Genomic DNA, 18,432 nt, shown 5'->3' with positions numbered 1-18,432 from the left:
TAGGTACCTGACATTATTAGAACAAATTTAATGTCTGTATTATTAGCTTGATTGTATAGGGTATACCTATCTACATATTTTTTATTTTATAGCGATGAAATAAAAATAAAAAACCAGCCAAGTGCGAGTCGGACTCGCGCACCGAGGGTTCCGTACAAACCTGCAAGGTTTACAATTAAAAAAAATATATATTATGTGATGTAACTAAAAATTTATGGTTTTCGTAATTTTTCCTTTATCTATGCTATACGACGTTGCTTCGTACCAAATTTCAAGATTCTGAGTTCACGGGAAGCACCCTGTAGGTTTTGATTCCCTTGCAAGTGTCGAAAATTTGCGGCATAAACGGCTGTATCTTTTGATTGCGTTGGCTTAGAAGTTTGATTTTTTCACAGCTTCAAGGGACAGTAGACCTGAGTAATTGATATAAATTTCAGCTTCATACCTCCACGCGTTCCTGAGAAAAAGGGTCTTGACAGACAGACGGACGGACGGACAACAAAGTGATCCTATAAGGGTTCCGTTTTTTCCTTTTGAGGTACGGAACCCTAAAAATAATAGCTTAATTCTAATATAATTAAATAATTGCCGTAACTGGTTGCGTGGTCAAACACAGTTTATGGTCATAGATTGTAGCAATTATCTTCCTTATGTATTTAAGTGTTATGGGTGAATAAAACAATTAAACGCATAGAAGCATCAATGAATCATCTAATTCAACAATAATTGATATAAATCCACTTGAAAACTCACCGTTACATAATAAAATTATAACGAGTTTTTATTTTAAGTAAAAACGTCATAATTTATTCGGACTTCGGTTGTAAAACCTTCCTGTAGATAATTATGGCAGCGTTTCATAGCAGGCGTTATTCAGGTCTTTTGATGTTCATTCATATTGAGGATAATATAATTTGGATAAGTCAATTTCATCACACAGAAGTATACCTACATATATATAGGTTAACCTTTATCTTTGGAAACTTTTAAAGAGATAACAGATGGATTAAAACGAACTCTATTAATTGTTTACAGAAACAGAAGTTAAATGAGTTTCTTGTATAAAATGACTTATATATAATGTACATTGTACCTATATCTAATTATTAACCCTCCTTCACCCCAAAAATGAACAACCCATTTTAATTCATACAATAAATTACATAATAGCAAACCAAATTGCGTAATACAATCCGCATTTCCGCTGAAACAGCGCAACCATTAAACGTTTACAACTTCATAGCGAGAAAACAAAATGTCAATGGAATGATTTAATAATTGCCATTAAAACATCTACAGTTGTGTTGATCAGGTGACCACGATTTTACGAGCGGCGCGTGCTGTTCTCGTAAAATTGTATCGCTTAAGGCATTAGGTTATACGTGATAGTCACGTGTTTATAAGATTTAAAATAGCTTAGAATATTTGACTATGAGACTGGGGATTAATGAATTGGAGTAGTTATTTTGGTGGGCTTATGGTAGACACGTGGAATGGTTGCTGTGCAGATTAAATAGGTAACTATGTATATTTATAGGTACAAACAAAACAGAGAACTATTTAGGTACATTACACAATTAAATATCAGGCATAATGAATATAGGCCGTTTTTTATTATTGTGAATTTATTTCATTAATACATGTAGGTAAATGAACGTATAGGTATGTAGATAAATTTAACGACTCTACCAGTGACTCTACCTTTATAAAACGGCATAAGCATTGAGTTGAATTATAAAATCATTGTAATTATTTAGTCTAGGTATTGGGTAGAAGCTAGAAGGTATCACTGTAGTTGTTGTTATTATAATTCGGAATCAAATTCATATTCCTATAAAATATTCCATTTTCATTCCTTTGAATACGTTGTATTTTTTTATGTATTCAATTATTATCTACCTACTAGTTTTCTTCAGAAATTATTGATAACACATATTTTACAAATATTATTTCCATGTCAGCAGTTCTAAAAACGATACTGCTGCGACATGACCTATTACTAAAATGACTGCATACGTCAGGAATATAAAGGAGGATCTTAAATCTAGCTCCGCCTGAAATATCATGGCCGACTGATACGGATATTCGATGCGCTTTCCCATTGGTGCATTCTCCTGTAAAGACATGACGCAGCATCAATTTCACCAATCAGCAGACACCAAATAAGTTCTGAGATAATCGCATATATATCTATCTCTCTCATCAATAGAGTGGGATATGGGAAATGAAGCGTGTCAATGTACTGATGATGTAGAACTTCGATGATATTCCGAGAGATGGCGTCGATTCAAAAAGTTCCTCCACTCGTACAGAGATGGCAGCACTTCAAGAGTTAATTGTAGAGCTAATATTAATACGATTTCTTGATATTTCGCGTTTTGAGGTTAGTTTAATTTCTTTTTTGTATTTTTATTGTATATTATAAGAAACAAATAAATTTAAGACCACTCGAACAGTAAGTACTTGCATATTTTATTTAAAGTTCCTCTAAAAATTAAATGTAGAGTTATGGTTGAAGAGACGTTTAACCTGTTACATAAAACGTGTTCCAATTAAAAATATTTATTTCTTATAAGATTTGTTTTTGTTGACTTTCTTTATTCCTATTCTTCAACGTGCTCTATTGGTTGTAAATTGTAATGTTATGGGACTATTCACTGAGTTTCCCTTTAAATTTGTTCATCGACTATTATTATTAACCTTGGTAGATACAAATTGTCGCAATTTATTCAAGGTCAATGGAAATGTGCAATGCGCATTTAAAATTGAAAATTATTTGTATTGTCTTTATATGTTTTTTCCATCTCTGTAAAGAAAAAACCATTGCGTTATTTCATTAGATGTTGTTTTAAGGTGATCTAGGTAGGTTTGTAATATTAAAAAATAGGTAGGTACCTACTTACCTCCCAGGAACTTATAGAAATAATTTAATGAGGTATATTGCTGATATTTTTTAATTTGCCTAAACATTGCTTTTTATATATCATGCTTAGGTATACCTATACCATACTTATAGGTATTAGGTAACCACTACTGATGTAAAAACTATGATACATATAAAATTCATAATAATAAGAGGTCCACTCTATATCAACAACGATCTATGGTATGCAAGTAGTAAAATAAAATTAAGGCACGCAATATTCAACTTTAAATGTCAGTAGTTATTATATTTCATTAAAAAAAATAAGGTGGCTATAAACCTACCTACCTAATAATAATAGGAGCAAGAGTCTTTACTAAGGTAAAAGTAAGAAATTTCTCAGAATTGCGATGACTTCAAGTTAATTATAATGAAAATTATAAATAATTACTGTTTGTAAATAATTAAACAACATATTAAGTAAACGCGAAAAATAGGTATACAATATTGCGTTTATTTAAATTTATTTAAATTTTTTTGAAAATATGTAGTTACAACTCATAGAAAATACTAGGTATACCTACCTACATAATGTACCTTTTAAATTGTAATTCCTAAAGTTTCTTTATGCAATACAGTTATATCTAATTATTGATGTAAATAACTCATCATTTTTTAATGAAATTCAGGACCGCATTTGGTTTTAGGTTTAGAGACTTTTACTAGATAGAAAAGAAAAAAATTGTATGGGCAAGTGATATTTCCTGCGGTAATATCATCACAATATTATCTTATAATAATATACCTATAGTGTTTTGCCATTATTTAGAAGTTATTCAATTTTGATGTTGGACTTGCACTAACAGCCTTAATGTTATGCACCTACTTAAAGGTACATATTGTTGGTAGTGAACAAAATTCTAGAGATCATGGTGTGATTTGAATTTTTTTTTTGTAGTTTGTAGGTAGGTATGATGACTGGAATATATTATCATATAATTATGCTTAGGTAAATAAAGAGGCAATTATTAATAAAAACTTTATTCGGTATGTTAAAATAACAGATAATATTATGATGTATGCTAATATAACTATCTAACGGTGCATTTACATCAAACGAACATAGAGCTAGATATAGAGCAAGAGCATTCCTTCGTGTTCTTTTAATGTAAACAAAAAGTCGTATTTGGTGTGGTTTCATTGCATAGAATCTTTTCAAACGCTCTAATAATAACGAAACAATACTCTACGCCTGTTTACACTAAAATTATTTGACATAGTGTCGTTAGAATGAGCATTAGCTCGTTTAATGTAAATACACCGTAATTAAGGTTATCATACATTATTTTTATCTTTGTAGTAGTTACACTGGTCGATTTCTTACGAAATTAGGAACGGAGCGGAGTTCCTAACCACATTGTTTGGTCGTTTTATTTAGGTGTAGAGATCTTATTCCTAAAAGAATAACTATCTACAGTTCTCAAATATGTTTATTATGTAAATTATTTATATACTATCAAATTCCTTATAAAGTAGGACTGATATCAGTCATTAAACGTTATTAAATACATATTTCTGCCATCTCAAAGGGGCAAGTTATTGTCATACTTTATACGTGTTCGAAGTTACTAGTTTATTTATACTATAAGTTTATTTAATAATGAACGTTATGTATATCAGTATAAGAACCGATTTTAGAATAACATTGTACAACAAAACATTGCGTGAGTTAGTCCCAAATTCGTATTCAAAAGATACCTAACATCAAATATGCAATAATCGTAAAACGAACAATTTAAACTCGCTCTTTGGTTTCGAATATTGCTACTTTGGTAAAGTAAATACGTATTTTGTTCGATTGTTATAGATAATAATTGCTATTTGAATTATTTGTGAGGGCATTTTATATTAATTTTATTACATTGAAATATTAAATAAAAACCATGATATCGTTTTGTTTTATTTTTATATTAGGTAGGTACTATTTTGCCAATATTGATGAGAAAATCTTTACAACTTATAAGTGTTATATTTAAGTACATATTTAATGACACAAAAGATATCGAAATTATTTACATGTATTTATAATAGCATGTATTTATTCGTTAGCAAAGACTTAAATATAACCGTTTTATTAACTTGACATTGTTTTGACCTTTTTGCCTGGTTTTAAAGAAAAATACAAAGCAAGAATGTTACATTCTGTATTTTCTTTAAATAATTTTCATTACTTATTATCTTATTAACATAATATGTATAAATATTTAAAGTTCTTTATAAATATTTGTAGAGTCTAGCATATCTTAACAAAATTATTATCTATTAATAAAATGGTTATTATTTTAATTCAAATGAGATTTTATTCTTATTTATTAGGTACCTAAGTATATCTACCTATAACTAGATGTAGGTAAAATATTTCTAGTTATCATAATAGGAATTTATTATTTTATTACACTTCTCATGATTTAAATATTATTTATTAGGTTCATATTTTATTATAGATATTATTTTATAGTTAATAATATCGGATCTAATTTATGGAGATCCTCGAGCAGTCGAGCTTAGCTGGATTTCTTTAAATGTTCTGTAGGTATTTATCATCCTGAAATAAAAGAAAATATATTCAATTTAAAGTGGACATTTGTTTATACGCAAAGCAAAATGTGACAAATTATTATAATAAATGTAATTTTATGAAGTTCATTTTCAGTGACCACATTAGAATTCAGAAGTTGTAAATTTTTTGGTTCTTTGCCAAGATTGCGTATAAAATATAAATTATGCCTCTTATTAACATTACGGCTTGAGAGCAATCTTCACTAAAAGTTCATTAGTTTAATTTGCTAATTTTGATGAATATTTTTTGTACAAAATTAATAATAATGCTAAAAGTTACAAGAAAAACCTAGTCCTAGGTACAGAGACATTTTATAATAGTTATATAATTGTAGTTAAAACTATAGATATAATTAATAAGGACAGTAATATTCAGCGATGATATTATCATATTACCTATTATGAATCATAACAACACAATGTACAAAAAAACTATAATAAAATGAAATAAATATAAAAAAAACCATTTAACATTCACAATGTTTAAATAATTAATTTTATAGAAATAATCATGCATATTTTTTATTATATTTCATAATTAAACATATTAAAATACAGTCCAGATGTGTTAGTAATGGCGTCTGAATTATAAATGACGTTTCGTGATCGCTTACGAGATTGGACGCGCTCTTGAGCAGTGGTGGGGGTAACACACATACAACGCCGGCTTCTTATTGGTTGATTATTTATACTGAAGAACAAGTTCAATTCAAAACATTTGATAAGCTGTACTAAATTCACATTACTACGTAATTTATCAATCGATTGTATCCATTTTATACAATTTAAATTAGATGTAGAGTTTTCTGACTAGGTAGGTAGAGTTCAATTCGCTCTATATACTATGTTATTCTTAATTAACGGATTATTGTGCTTAGATAACAATTAATATTTATTGCAATGAAGGTACTTAAAAACCTACTTACATTACCTAACCTTAAAAACTATATTATCTTATGTTACATTTGTATCTCCAATAAAACATAACACTTCATTTAACATCTTTAAAGACACTTGACTAGCCCAAAATATCGATTTTATAAAACTTTCTCTCTTACATTAATTGAACTTTACCTTCCCTTTGTCAGACCTTTTTGCATAACAAGAATCAAATAGTGTATTAGGTATGAACGTATGCGTAGAAGGTATATGTAGGTGTATCTACATTGGTCCTAAAGTGCAGTTAGGGAATACCGCACCGACGGATACAGAACTAAAGTACCTATAGGGTTCGGTAGGAACAAGATACACCGTCGGGATGTGTGTGAAGACGCCTTTAAATGTTTAATATAGCATCTTAGTATTTTAAATCCCGACTGGAAAAGAAAATAACTGAAGAAACCTTGAGCTAGATTACATCAAAAAATGTATAAATTACTATTTAGAAGAATATGATTGTGATAATATGATTTCAAGGTTGTGCCTATATGAAAGGATGTTATCTAGGTACCTAATAGATAGTAGGTAAAGTCAATTGATATGTACCTAGGTAGTGAGGTACATAGTTAGTTGGAGATCTAGATTTAAGTAGGTACCTAAAATTTAAATATACTTTTAATTTTTATAATAGGATAAGAATATTCTCAATTGGAAACAATAATTCAATAGGTACCTACATAATTAATTTTGAATGTTTTAATCAACTTAATTTCTTACAACCTTAGGTATAACTTCTTACTCCTAACATATTAGAGTTCAGTAGATGAGTAATTAATATACCTAATATTGATTTATAAGTTAGCATATCTGATATTTGTAAAACTAAATTACAGCTTAAAATCTTCAGATGTGTTTCATTCTCGTCACCACGGCTGCGTCGTGCGGGGTCAATAAAATATGTAGGAAGCTTCGACGTGAGGCTCGGTGTTTCTTTCCTATAACAAGAAAGAATTTTTCTATGCATTCATTCCTTAGAGATTTATTGGCTTCATGTGAAAGAAATTTCTCCACATACGTACGAACAAAGTAATCTTAATAATGCGCCGGTATCAGAGTAGAGGAGATGGAAATTTAAGAGATTTTTAAATGTATTCGAAGGTTTTCTAGAGATACCTACCGACGTTATATTTTTAAAGGGACATTACAATTATTTACAGTAAAAGCAAATAATTTTACAACCAAATTACTTTTATTGCAAATTATGAGATTGGAAAAACATATTTTATTATGATACAGTTTTCTGAAATGCCATTATAATGATTGTAAACATGTGTGTGGTATCGTAATGATCAATAATTTATTCAATAAATTTAAATATTACATTATATTTTCTTGTATAAATAGTATATTATGAAATATTTACGATAAAACTCGATTTCGATTTATGCGAACTAGGAATAAAACGATTTAATAGGTAGGTACTCCTAAAATTTATACTTAATTTTCTAAATTAAGTTGTTTTTACTTAAACATCAATAATATCTAATAAATTGACTACGTTAGTAACGACATTGTAATTTTAGACTGTCCATCCAATTGCGAGGACTATTTTCGATTATACTGCGATAAAACAACAGGTTTCAATTGATTTAGAGTTATGTAAACAGTAGCGTCTATATACCTTTCTATAGTTACTAATAAATGTAGTTTAATTCACAAGACTAAGCGTTTAATTGAGCGGTAAATTTTGTTGTTTTTGTAATAGAAAACAATGGTGGTAAATAGGAAATAGAAATTACTTATAGACGATGAGGGAGTTTATCTGTAGAGCAACTGATTTAAAGCTTATTTCTATGTATTGTATATTACTGGTTGGCACAATAAGAAGGTATAAATTGATAATTGCCTTAGTCACAACCTACCTACTTAATCTTTGGAATGATTAGTGTCTACGCAATAGTTATTTAAACCGATTTGCTAAGCATTATTAAAGCTCTGATTTAAGTAGGCGTCTAATTTATTATGGAACCTTAAAACCACAGAACGAATCATCATTACATACATGATAAATTCAAGCTCTGTTAATTCTTGTGCCGCATAACATTTGACACAAACGATGCCGTCTCATTAACCCCGAGTGAGGGCTCGTTGTGGTAAGTTACTGTCGGCTCTGGCTATAAACTGCGCCACTATATTGTCCTACAAACATGGGCAGCGATAGAAAGTGACCGTCGATACTGCAAATAGTAAGCGCGGTTTGAATAAGATCTTTGGGCTACCTACGGGTGGCCAAAAATGTTAGGTACCTACCTATACCTATAGTGGTAAATTGAGTTGTCAAAATATTATAATACCTACAGTCTACACATGTAAATAACAGGAAATAGGTATGAAAAAGAGCCTTTTAATTTTTGTGTTGATGATATCCTTATTTCCCTTTTCGTGTAAGATTAGATAACCATGACGTCCTTTCTTGTACCTACGTAAATAATTATGTTTAAATTCAGTAAGCATGCATTCTGTGATTAAAATAACTCAAATAATTTTATTATACTTTAAAAATGTCCCTTTATTATCCCTGTCTTATACTTTCGACAGTATTTACGTCGCATAATTATCATCATCTTATGACTCTGAGCGTCATTAAATATAGGACCGAACAACTTACTTAAAAATGGAATACTAATGAAACATTAAAAATTTAAATTATCTGATAACGAATTCTGTACTGAGCCTAAAATGCACTTTTGGAAGTAAGAACGTCCATATTACATTTCTACCTAAGTAATAAGGTGTCATGAATAATCTTAAGCTGTTTTAAAACATACCTACGGGCTTCATGTGAGTTCGGATCGGTCGAAAACAGGTCTGATAATGCGAATGGCAGTTAGATACTAATTTTATGAGACATCTGGGAATAACTGCCTTTCGACCTCTCCTGCGAACGCCCGCCGACTAAATATATTCCAAACTGCCTCTTACTGTGCGTAATCAATTTATCCGCGATAGAATTAGACTCTTATGAAATTCTATTGAGACATTTAAATCATTCTTAGTAAATTAAACTAGCTCTACGAGGTTTTCTAATTATAAGTGTTTCTTTATAAAGAAGTAATTTATACTATCTACTAAAAAATACATTTTTCATATTGCCTGTATGCAATTACGGGTATCATTAAAAGTTCTTAAGCTTTCGACAATTAAGACGACAGGTCAAAATGTCTTTATATTTATAAGACTATTATAAAAGCAAAAGGTTGCGAACGATGAACAAAAATGTTATTTTACAAACAAGGCGTACCATTACTTCGTAAACCGAAAATGAAGCTACTGCATTAACTACTTGCATGCTAAATTTGGCATATTTGATTTTCACTTTTGACGGCATCGTTACAAGTTGGTTGCAATCACCGATTAACAAAGATTTACCACCATTCGAAATTTTTAATTTATCAGTCAGAATCTGGAAATATATTCTTTTGAAATTATTAACACATAATAATGTAACTTTATCGTTTCTTTTAATGGAATGTTGCGGCTATCGGAGTGGCTTGGGGTTCGAGATACGACCTCAATAATGCTTGATGTTAATGGACTTGGACGATGAAACTGTGTATTAGGTCCGCATGTACAGATTTATATTTACTTACCGATATATACTTACCGATATATGGGCGTAAGAATACGCTTGAGCTCACAAGATTTACGACGAAACAAACATGTTGCGTTTTTTGTGTCCGTATATTTAGATACAGAGTACGGACTTATTACAAAGTCGATCTTAATTTTAACACCTCCATTAAATAATGAAATGTTTTTAAAATTAAGAAGTCAATAAACTGACTATTAGTACTCTTTGTGGTATTGTGGTATAGGATATTCAGACGATTAAATCAGAAATAACTACTTATTACCTACTTTACATACGAGTAACTACTATTTATCGCACAGAAAAAATTTGTATATCAATACCAAGGCATATTTTTACTTTGATCCAGAAAACGTATTTCTATTTTTTTTTTTGCTTATAATATTAAAATAATGATACGGTCCATATATTATAAGAATCAATTACCAACATACGTATATTATATAGTAAAGGCTATTCATTTTATAACTAAGACGACCAAAATATCGACGTTTTGTTGTTCTTTTTACATCCTATAATTCTATACTGGTGTATCCCGGTATACAAATGGATCTTGAAAAACAACCACTTATTTTGACAAGCGATCTTTTGTGGCAAGTCGTAAACGCAAAACTATTCAAGCTGAAAGTGTCTTAACATGTTTGATATAGAGTTCTTTTTTAATCGTATTCGGTAGAGAAAATATAAGTTTATTTTCATTAGCTACGCTAGACCTTAATTTTAATTTGAAATGAGCTTTTTATAGAGGACTCTGAAGAGAAACGATTTTTCATAAATGATGAGGCGGCTTCGATTGTGCGTACTGGATAAATATTTTTATGAAAAACTTTGGAGTCGGAAAAATGTGGGGTGTAATAAATATTACGCTAAGACACGTCGACACGTGTAACTAATCGTTCGATTATAGGTACATTTTTATAATAAATGGTCTTTTGAGATTGAAAATTTTGTTTGACGTCAAGTTAATGAAAGAGCATAATTTGTGAACTGAAGTAGAATGAAAAAAGGCCCTTAGCGTGCTCTTAATGAATCTTAAATTATTACTATTTATAATTTTAATATATTTTCTATTTATAAACTCAAACCCTTAGAAACGCTTTTGACATTTTATAATAATTAGATACTATGTGGGAATCGACATTACTCTTCCTTAATTTCCTCTTGAAAAAATTATTATTGATTATAATATTTTATTAAGTCCGAAGTAAGTAGTAACTGATTGTATTAAAGTTAATTTCTAAAGCTTTATATTTCACAAATTTCCCCTTGTATGCTGTAATGAAGAGAACTATGAATATAATCCGGGTAAAGTTTGTTTCAGTCGTTTCCTAATTGAGTCGGAGGCCGTGGGACGCTCCAGCGGGAACACAGGTGTTCTTAATGATTTAATTTTGACTAAATCGTGCAATCACGCCGTATTACCCACTCTTGAATACCCAAATGAATCTGGTGATTAGTTAATAAACATTTTTCTTCAATTTGATGAAGGTACCTTACTTTACCTTAATTTCGTAAGATCCTTTTTGCTAATCTGTCACTGACAATACACGGTAAATAATAAAGTTGTTTAGACGGTTTTATTTCGTGTTAAATAGGTATTAGGTACACAAAACGAGTTAGCTATCTTATTTTTAAATCTCCTTTGGATAAAATACCTGGTATGCTAAAATTCTTTAAAATCTACCTATTGGTGTTGTGAAATCTTGCGTATAGAATCAAAACATAATATAATTGAATGGACATAATCTATATAGTTGTAGAATATTCATTATATTATTGTGTGTTTCACAGAAAAAAATCGTGTTACAGTTCCAGTTGATCGTATAATTTATCATTAAATCGACATAATTAAGTAGGTATAATTATTATGAAGCAAAACAACCATTTTGACATGATTTAAGATACGAGCTAGCGCGCAAGAGCAACTTTTGTCTCCGCAACTATTTTGTCTCTCCCATCAACTCTATAATAAAAAAGTCTGCTGGGAGTTGTTTCGCTACGTGCCCGCACTTTCTTACTAGCCCATAGAGTTGACGGGACAGACAAAATAGGAGACAAAAGTTGCTCTTGCGCGCTAGCTCGCCTCTAATAGAGAGTTTTCAAAAAAAATAAATAAAAAATAAAGGTGCCAAAATAAAAGCTTATTTAGAGTTGTTATCGTTATACCTACGTGGGTATGTTTTGTAAATTAAAATCTATTTTGCATTTTAATTGCTTTGGTCTCATCATACACATATTTTGCTAGATTTTACACGAGTGAGTTTGTCAAACGGGCAATTGGGAATACATAAAAATGCTATAAATTCCGATCGTAAACGAATTGTAATTTCTTTGCATATTTTCTTGCAATAAAATTTGTTTCGAGCACCTTTATATGTGTTTAAATCTGATTTACCATTATTTATTAATTTATTGTAGCTTAATCAAAAATGTATGCGCCTAAAGTATACATTACACTTAATTTCGTTTTCGCGTGATTTCTGTAGTAGGTAGGTAGATACGTAGATAAAATTGTACAAATACAAAAAGTTTTCTTGCGTCATCCTGTGGTTTTGCCTAGAGAAAAATTAACGTTGCCATTTTTAAAAAACTTTTTAAAAGCACAGTTTTTAACAAAGAAATCTTAGAAAAGATAAAAGTTTTAAGATTTCATTTAGAACAGGCTCCGTTTCGTGAAAACTTTGCGAATAACATTTTCGCGCTGCGGTGGAAAATACCAGTGTAAGAAAAAACAAGTCCTTTTAAATCGTCCAAGTTTTTAAATTTTTCTATTTACTTTTCAAACGAGAAAATTCAACGAATAACGGAATATTTTATTGTGCTGGAATTTTTTTGTTTATTTAATATATAGATAGGTTTTTGAACTATGTAGGTATTACTTACTATTAACAAATAGGTATAATCCAACCTGGCTTCTGTCTATCCCCAATAAAATATCGTTAATTCCTTCACCTACGTCAACGATCATGATAGAGTGCAATACTCTGATCCTCTCTGATCATATCTAATCCGAGTGTTTACGCATTTCGTTATACAAATAGCTATGGAAATCGGCAATCTGCATTTTATCAACTATTGGTATTTGGTATGTAACAACAAAGTAGGTAGGCAAGTTAAATTGTAATTGGACAACATTCCTTTCGCCCTAAGATCGCGAGTAGAGTGGCATAGCTAAATAAATTTTATTAGAAACACGACTCCCGAATCTATACTGTTTCCATTACATTGATTAAACAAGATCCAACATGATGGTATTTAACTTTTAACTAGTTGTGCACACATATACGCAATTTGATGGCGTGCTGAGCCACATTCGAGTCCATCACATGTCTACTGCAAGCGAATTTATTCTTTATTCGCCGTGTGTAAGAAGTGTTTTCTATTTCTGCGTGCAATGGAGATATGATGTAAAGGAACAGAAGGTCTCGTATCGATTAGTTGTTGCCTCGAACCGATACAGCCGTTTCTATTTACGCTGTTTACCTATTTATAACCATCTCAGTCCCTACCTGCATCCGACTTCGATCGATTCTGATCCCGCTTTTCAATCGACGTACATATGGGAACTCTTTCCCTTAAAATACGCATGAGGAACTTTTAGGAATGAGAATTCCCTGACAGTTGTCATAAATAAGAAAAGTTGTGGCGCAATGCTCGGAGATTTGCGAGTTCTATTTTGTGCAAAAATTCTACAAGAAAATAAACGCAATTTGTAGAGTGTATTGTGCACCTTCGAATTCTTTTTTCTTACAATATTTCTTTCTGTAGGTACGCAATTTCAGTAACTTATGCATAAATAAAATCATCAAGCTTGTAAACGCAAGAGATATTGCGTGATATTTTAGCCTTATATTTTGCGGAATCATCGTGCACGCTTTATTTTCGGTCCTTATTACGTTTTCCGATGAAACTTAAACTGGCCACATTCAAGTTTATCAGGTGAGAAGTGTCGCAGGGAGAACGCGTGCCAACAATTTTAGTGTCCATAAACAGCAGCAGTTAGAGCTCATCATTCTTTTTAACGAGCGACGAGAATTGCTTATAGTGTAAAAAGTAACGCCGAGTGGCGTCCGCGGCCCTGTGGGCCAAATGGCTAGAAATATTTATGGTTATTACACATATGTAGTAGGGAGTTAACAGATTTTTTCCGCATAGCATTCCATTCAATTTGTTTTAATACATCTATCATACACATAGAAACACTTAAAGCTTGGGATTTACATGGTAGCTTTGAAGTTTGAAAGCTAACGAAATTTTGAGTCTTTATATATTCATCCAATAATATCACAGAAACTACCCTAAACCTAATAAAAAATAATTGAGCTTTTTATTATTCAATGTAAAACGTGAATAATTTACAATTTAGTTACACACCTTAAAGGTATGAAGGACAACAGCTACGTATACAAAAGTAAGACTTCTTGAAAATAGTACAACCTAAGGGCAAACTGAAGCCCGATTGCGCAACGCCCCGTATATTATCTAAGTCGGCAGTAAAATTAGAGTTAGAGTTACCGATTCCATCGACATTTAGTGTCGAACAATCAAGTCGAAAACAGTTGGCGCCCGAGGACGGGCGGCGGACTACGCCTACGGAACAGAACACAAAACACTCACCATGTGCAGCTATGCGATAATACGACCACAAGCGACATTCCACGCATGAATCCACTCATCCTGATACACGACAAATTATCAGACATTATCATTCTTCATCCACAAACCATTAAACTTAAATGTAGTCGTCATAAAAACAAGGAAGAATAACTAATAGGAATTTGATTAGAAATTATTCCATCGTAGACGCATTCAGAGAATTGCAACAATGTAATGGTTAGGGAGCCAGGTGCAAATTTGGTTAATTATTTCCTCTCAAGAGATAATTCGTCAGACGCATCAGAGTATAGTATTATAAAGCCTCGTGAACGTCAGCTGGCGCTCGGTTGGGGGGGTGAGCGGTTGTAGCCTCCCACGCACGTAGGAAAAAAAAATACATTCATTCATTTCCTCTCAGCTAAAAATTTATCAAATTGTAGCTGACCCAATATCTCAACGAAAAAAAATAATCAGCTGGTTACAACATGGTGTATTATACGTCAGCTGGTGTCTCGAACATGAAAAAAATAAAATTATTTTCCGTGATTTCCTCTCAAACTAAAATTTACCTGATGATAGCTTATATGTAATTGTGGATATATATATAGGTCAGCTGGCTGTATCTGGGTGGAAAAACCGTCAGCTGATACTTTGAAAGTTATAACATAGGAGTTAGACAGAAGCATCTATTGCCAATTTATATGCATCAACTGACTAGGTTTTCCTCGAATTATTGCTAGCTGATTTTTTTTTATTTATCGCATCAGTATATTAACAATCAGCTCACAAATTTTCATCTGAGATGAAATGACGTATCTTTAATTATTATCGTTATTTTTAAAAATTCAAGCAACACACGCTAGCATAATATAGACAGTAATAAGGTACTTGGAGGTGGTTAGTTGTGCACATGATTACACTACGTACATTCAGCCACATCGGTAAACATGTTTTTACAAATATTATAAACTGCATTTAAAAATAACTATCATATCATCAAATTCTCATAATTACCTAAAAGTGTAACAAATATGAAATAACCCACTAAAAACATTAGTTAACTTTATTTATTAAAAAAATAATAGTATAATATATAATTAATAAAGTTATTACTTATCTTTTACGGGGACTTATGTTGATGGAATTCCACGTATCTCGATGATTTTGTTAATGTCTCATTATATTCGAGACACCAGCTGACGCATAATACACCATGCTGTAACCAGCTGATTAATATTTTTCGTTGAGATATTGGGTTAGCTACAATTTGACAAATTTTTAGCTGAGAGGAAATGAATGAATATACTTTTTTTTCTTACGTGCGTGGGAGGCTACAACCGCTCACCCCCCCAACCGAGCTCCAGCTGACGTTCACGAGGCTTCATAATACTATACTTTGATGCATTTTACTAATTACCGCTTGAGAGGAACTTGGTCATAAAATATGCTTCTGGCTCCCGGACCATAAGGCTCGATCGCAGATGGCATTCTCGCGAAACGTTCCCTTAGCCGTGATTACATATTTTAATTTATTCCTTCTATCCTTTCCAAGTACCACAGCTATCGACGCAGAATATTAAAGTACTTACCTCCATTACATACAGAGTATCGTACGCTGCGTAGATCGGAATTAATCTTTCACATTTTCTTTATCTGTTAAATGTTTAAGTGCTATCCTAAATTATAACTGTAATATTTACATTTGTTAAAAACTTCATACACGTAGGTTACTTTTTGAGTAGGTGTATGTGCAATGAAACTGTGAATTTAAATATCAGTTCACCATATAGGGTCAGTATTCTGAATGAAACAATGAAATGTTTACCGAGGAAGAGTGGATTTAACGGGCCTCTTCAGGCCTTGACTCTATCCGCTTGCGTATAAATAATTCGTCATCAGCTGTTTTTATTTATTCTGTTTGATACTATTTAAGCCTGTGTAATTATTACTTTCTCTATGAAGTCGTTTAGATATTAATTATATATGTCGTTTGAACATATCTCGTTGAAAAAAATTTAACACGAAGGAAAAAGGAAATCCATATTTAAATTTGCATGTTATCAAGAATGGCTTACTACGCTAACAAGGAACGACACTGTTCCCGGGGCGGGCGCGTTAAAATTTCGTGTGGAAATGCACCCAATTTGCCGAATAGGAACGAGGTACAATTTGCTGTCTGTTATCTTTGCAACCCATCGTCCTATATTGTACCGTCTACAGACAACATGCCGTGCCAAATTCTAAGAAACGACAACTTATTTTAAGGAAATATTTCGAAAACTTTATACCTAAGTTAACATTATTATTATTTTCAACAATTTAAATTCTACGTACATACATATGTGTAATTCAAATTTATACGAGTTGGTCACACAAACGAACATAACAATTATTTATGTATATTTTATTAATCGTTAATTAAGATCAATAATCATAGTTCTGTACAATTACGTTCAAATCAATGAGCTCATAGAAATACTGGTCGCTCTTGATACTATTTTAATTTATTACAATGACTTCAAAGTAAGTAGGTATAGGCTCGTTCTAAAAATACGAGATGTCTAGTTCAGTAGTCATTCGTCTAGCATTCGTAACCAGGGTATAGATCACGTCTGCGCGACGGATAGCTTTAATATTCATTGCACATAACCTATTGTACTTTAAAGGGCGCCTTCGTGACATTCTCAACGTAAATCTATACCCACTTGTATATGAGGATTTATTTCAGCGAACACAAACGTCAACAACCGTTTAACCTTTAACGTGTCTTAAATTGTAGATATAGAGTTAGCACCAAAAAATTAAATCAGTCCTAGTAGGTATGAACAAACCCATACCCTATCTGTATAAGTTTGCAAAAAATATCATAAATACAAAATCTTTTGAATTACCAAACATATTATTATATAGGATATAAATAATATATGTTCGATCAAATATTCCGACAGTACCTTGTTTCGTATTCGGGCGGCGCTCCCCAGTTATATTTTGAATGAAAGTCTCCAGACCGTACGTATCTACATATTAGAAACATAACATAACATCGAACAGTTACGGAATAATATTGCCTCATAAACAAACAATGCAAATGGTTTACATCGCAGCGAATATTTTAACAGTGTTTCATTACGCTGAAACAGTAAATTAAGAAATTATATATTTCTTCAAGATAATATACATAACGGTAAATTTACAAATACCTACCTACACTAAGAATGTTATCTACCTATTCCAAATAAAATGAATTATAAAATATTTTATTCTTTAAATATTTCATCTACATAGTACGCTCTACATACCTACTAAGTACTATTATGCCTTTTTCTGAAGCTTGTTGAGGAACTTGAATATCGCTTAGATGCCATATTGCAGAGGGTGTGCGCGTAACGTTTCGTAAGTAGGAAAGGGTCTCGTCCCTTACAAGTGTGCTGGCATAACTTTATTTTCAGATTAACATAATTAGAGGGACCATTCCTCCTTTGTTTTGGGTAGAATTACCATAACGTCCCTCGAATAAGCAAAATGTAATTAGTTATTAAGCAATGACGAAAAACAGGTGCTAATTTTGTTTAGAAATTACAGACGCTTTATATTCAAACAGCTATAACTGAATGCATTTAATAAGCAGATTATTTTAAAATAACACCTGAAGAGCAATAAATATATTGTTTTATCGATCCTAATTGGCAGGTATAAAATTTAATTCGCATACATATGAATTTTTCCTATTTAAAACCGCGACTCGGAGTTATAATGATTCAATGTTTATGGAAGCCCTTTACCTGTTATTCAAGTCATGAAGTAGGCATTTTAATGGGAAAACAAA

The sequence above is a fragment of the Colias croceus genome, chromosome 10 (assembly GCF_905220415.1).
Source record: "Colias croceus chromosome 10, ilColCroc2.1".
Classification (NCBI taxonomy): Eukaryota; Metazoa; Arthropoda; class Insecta; order Lepidoptera; family Pieridae; genus Colias; species Colias croceus.
Note: the sequence above shows the minus strand (reverse complement) of the source record.